The following is a 5,088-nucleotide window of genomic DNA, read 5'->3' as shown; positions in this document are numbered from 1 at the left end:
TGGCCAGAACTGGAGCAGAAATTGTATCTTCTTGAATGCTGCCAGACTTTTAGTGTTTTATTTTAAAACACTAAAAGTCTGGCATCTTCTTGAATGCTGCCAGACTTTTAGTGTTTTAAAATAAAGTTATTTTCATAAGTGGTAATTTATCACTGTGGTTAAAAAAAAGTCAAACTGGGCTCATCCCAGACTGCTTTTAATTCCCTGCACATGGTGCCAGTCTAATAGGTCTCCAAGCTGCTGCTCTCAGACAACATTTCTCCTGACTTCCCTCTTCTCACTGGATGAATAATCATTTAAATCATTACCTTGTAAACTCAAATTAGAGCTGGAAACTTTGTTATCACTACTTTCCCCCATGGATGGCAACTGTTTTGTAATTCAATGTCCGAGTTTAGCTTTCCAAACGTAACATAATTACCCTTTGGAAACTCTTGGCTGCCATGTGCTATTTTATTTCAAGGTCTTTTTTATTTCTAGATTTTGCACAAGGAAATAAATATAGCTATTCACTGATGAATGTGTTGAATGCCCTTTAAGAGTATAAAATTGATTATAACAGAATATATAAAACAAATCCCCTTTTCAAACAATCTATTAGAATATTTGAAGGGCATGCTACATGTACTTTTTCAGGTCAGCTAAAATTTTCTTGCATGACTTGACATTTCCAGGTGTAACAGATCCCTGCCTTGTTTTTTGCTGAGATGTTCAGTTTTTTTCCAAAATGACTTTCTACATTTGGGGGACAGATTTGAAGTATTTATTCCGAGACATCTTCTTGTCCCCCTTAATGAGCCAAAGCCATGGCAGATAATGAGCATGTTCCCTTTCTCAAATGGACAATGAGAAGAACAGACGCTCTGTTGGATGTTTCGAAACTTGGCAGCCTGTTACCCCTCCAGGGGAAATCTCATTAAACACTAAAGTGGCATGCAAGCTAACCCCTATCTGCTTCGATGCACCTTTTGAATTTGTCATCAGTACCTAGGGTTTTTTCTGTCACTGTGCATCGTCGGGTACTTCAAGCCGTTTCTATGAATTAAAATATGTAAAATAAGATAAAAAGACTTATCTCCCATGCAGATTGATCTTGGTGCATTTATCAAAATGTGTCAGTGTGTCCCCAGTTTCCTCATGCCTTATGCAATGCAAATGACAAAATCTGCACTGATCTAATCAAAAGTTCCCCATTAAAGAAGAACATATATGATTACTGTAAGCAGACACACAAACATGCACACAACTAGCCATTGCAAACCTTTTCAATTCACCTAATTTCCTGTGGTCCTATTGAACCTGCCTTACATTCACAAAAGGTCAAGTCACAACACTTCTCTGGGGAGAAAGTTTGCTAATTAACCAGTGGCAGTGGTGGATGAGTACCAGCTCCTGGGATACCACTCTCTGAGGCAACAAATATATATATATATATATATATATATATTACATGTAAAGTTGGGATGTTTTTCTTAAAAACAGGAATTATGAAAGCAAAAGATTCTTTCTATTTTAAACAACATTTATTATGGTAATTAGACAGCTGTAAAATGTTAAATGCAAAGAGATTTATAGAAATAGTGCAGCTTGTCTGTATTAATGTATTTGCTCCGTGGTATTTGCTATTAAATGCAATTTAAGATTAGTGAAATCTATATAATATTAGTGAAAACACAAAGAACATTTTGAATGCATTAGGGACTAACTTAGACAAGACTGAAAGCACTAACTGTGAAAAAGGGGGATTCTTAGTTTTCTCAAACAACTTGTTGAAACTAATGAATCCCATCCCATATCTACCCATCCATCTAGTTCACATATTACCATCCATGCATCCATCCATTTTCTATACCCGCTTCTTCCTTACATGGTCGAGGGGGAGCCGGTGCCTATTTCCAGCAGTCTATGGACGAGAGGCGAATTACACCCTGGACAGGTGGCCAGTCCATCGCAGAGCAACACACAGGACAAACAACCAAAATGTTATCATGTCACCATGTTTTTGCCCTTCCAACAGTTTTTTTTGCAAAAGGCTCTGTGGGGGGTGGTTGGTTGTGTATGGGGTGGCAGAAGAAGGGGCTCGCTCAGGGCACCGTCCATGCAAGAACAAACATTGTGTACCCCTGTCACAAAAAAATAAAACTCTGTTGAGGACTTGCATGTCTGGACACAAAAGTTGTGAATTATTGTTTTGCAGACTCCAATCTACCAAGATAGCTTCAGGCTTGAGAATTTGTAAGATAAAGAAGTCAATATGTTTAAAAAATAAACCAAAAGCAGATATTTTTAAGGTTGAAGCATCTTCTAGTAGTGCTTCCACAATTTAGTTCAATGTAATTCATTTTTTACTGCATAGAATAACAACAAAACGTCATCTCAGGTTATTTCTTTCTTCCATCAAAGCTAACATTGCTTAAAAAAATATGTAATCCAGTTTCATAACTGCATTTCTGAGCAGCTACACAGATAAACAACTATGGAAGAAATGAAATACGTGGTTTACATTCTCATTCAAATAAAGGCATGGCACCAACTGGAGGCAAATGCTCATATTGTTACTGATTACTGGTTACTTTTTCCCCCACTCGAAATAGCCTAACTTTTATCTAGTGTAATGAGTGCATCATAATACATAATTTCCTTTTTATTGTTTTGCCACCAAAAATCTAATTGTGAGCAAGTTTACACAAAGATTGACCTAAAACATAAAGAAAACAGTGTGGTTACAGAAACACCTGATTTCTGGGAGAACGGATTGCTATAATGCCACTTGTGTCTGTGCACAACTACTTAATTTATTCTTCTGTTCCAGTTGCCAGGAAACAAGAGCAGACTCCAAGATTTTATTGGTGCTGGCCATGAGACACTTTTGCAAAGGTTTTTCTTTTTTGATTTTTAAACTTTTGCTAATCTCCCATCTTTTTCTGCTTCTTTTATATTTGCAAAACGCTCTTTAAAAAAAAATTACTGAAAGACAAGATTTTAGTGGTGATGCCGTTACCCTCAATTGCCTCACAATCCGGCAGTAGTTGTTTTATGAAAATGTTTTTTGCGTGGGAAAAGTACATTTCAAAAGAATATTTCACTAACTGTTTTGGAGGCTGTAGTGTTGCAATTTAAAACAATTATTCTGTTTTGACAGAGGAGAACCATGCTCTGCCCTCTGCCTTCCATTTAAATGTGAGATTGTGGAAGAAGCCAATTCTCTCCACAGAATAACACCCAAGGGATTCCTGAAGGAGAAGAAGGGAGAGCAGTGATAACAGACACCCTCTCCAGGATGCCTGATAAATGCAGCCAGTCTGCATCTGTGAGATAATTAAAGTGCTTAACTAAGCAAATGTGGCCGGCAGCGTGTTCAGAAGAGTGGATCACAATGAGGAGTTTTGCCAAATGACCAACTTTGCTCACACTTTTACCACATACATCTCAAACAAAATATTTACAAACACTGCATAAAGAGACTAATTCATGTGAAAAACAGGAACAATTTTGTCAGATTCAATGTCAGACAGTGAGAAAACATGGTTATATGTATTTTTATAGTATATGAAACATTCCCAATACATTGTATTTCATAAAATGTTTACCTTTTTGAAGCTCCAGATAAAGATTATGTTCATATTTTATATGATTTTATATATTTCTGATCTGACAAAACAATAAGAAATAATAAATTTCTTTTTGCTGCTCTTTGTGGAAGTACTTTCAGATGCCAGTTTTTGTTCTAGAGTGTGGATATCGGAGTTTTACATTTGCTCTTTTTGGACCAAATCCAGTCACTTTGTGCTGTGAAAAAGTACTCATACCGTAAAAAATTTGCACAGCAGCTGTAATTTAGTGTTGCTTGTTTGGATGTAATCTGTTGTTCTCAGTTGGGGATTTATGAAAGCGTCTAAAATAAAACAAGCATAAAGCTGTCGTGGTTGTTTTCAAGGTGTGAGTTAATGCCATAAGTGTCATACACATGAATAGAGAGTGAGCTGAGCTGATATGTTGCCTCATTGATTGTTAATGTGTAGGCATTGTGAAAGGAAAAAAAAACTGCTAAATTGTTTTTGAATATAACTCTCTGTAATTGTGTAGCTAATGGCCTCACTCTGGAGAACAGGAGACAATAATCGGAGCAATGCCAAAGCCACTGAGATTGGCTCTGTCTGCCTGGGATAGGGTCTCAGAGGAAAATTATCATAGATTGTGGCAAAGCTTTTTGCAATCACACTTGCTGGGCTCTGGTGTAATGTGACTTACTAAAGCATTTCCATTGTGTCATTAGTTTCACGCTTTCAATGAAAATGGGCTTACTCAGTATCGGTCCATCTCATTCCTTTATCTGTTATCATCTCCCCTTTCAGTGACCCTCATATACCTTCCCATCCCTATTAATGTTTTTTAAGATATTTGCAGTTCACTTCAGCTCCTCTCTGATCTAATGACTCTTTTGTTTCACAGATTGGATTTGCAGCAGTTTTTGTTTTTTGTTTGTTTGTTTGTGTGACATTTGTACAGAACAATCTCAAAGTTTGGACAAGTTGACATTAGTTCCAAACTTAATTTGCTCTGAATTCCTGCAGATCTTATATTTAATAGATAGGTTGACTTTGGAGGATATCTTAAAAATTTTGGTAGATGTTTAAAAGCAAGACTCAACATTCCTCTAAATAAAATAGTAAAACAAACTTTGTTTATTTAGTATTTCAGATCTACGGTTAGGCTTACAGGCTATGGCCACACCCTTGAAAGATGTCTCATAGGTCACTCACTCTCTTGGCAGTTTTTGTATCAACTGGTTCAATGCCTCAGCGCCAGGTCTAATAATGAGAAATTGGCAAAAGTTAGTGTGAGAACCATTGAACTACTTAGAAATATACCTCATCACTTTGAAAATGTTTAATCTCTTGTCCAGGATTGAAGTTTGCCCTGGGGAAAATATATCGGTTTATGTACGTCTTGATCGCAGATTAATTAAGCAAAATAGCCTTAATTTTATTTCTACTGGTAAATCATCAGCTTGTTTATTTCAGTGGGATAAATCTAAAAACTCAGACTAAGTAGTCTGACAAGTTAGTTTTAAAATGTTAAGCACTT

This window comes from Girardinichthys multiradiatus, chromosome X, assembly GCF_021462225.1.
Source record: "Girardinichthys multiradiatus isolate DD_20200921_A chromosome X, DD_fGirMul_XY1, whole genome shotgun sequence".
Lineage (NCBI taxonomy): Eukaryota > Metazoa > Chordata > Actinopteri > Cyprinodontiformes > Goodeidae > Girardinichthys > Girardinichthys multiradiatus.
Note: the sequence above shows the minus strand (reverse complement) of the source record.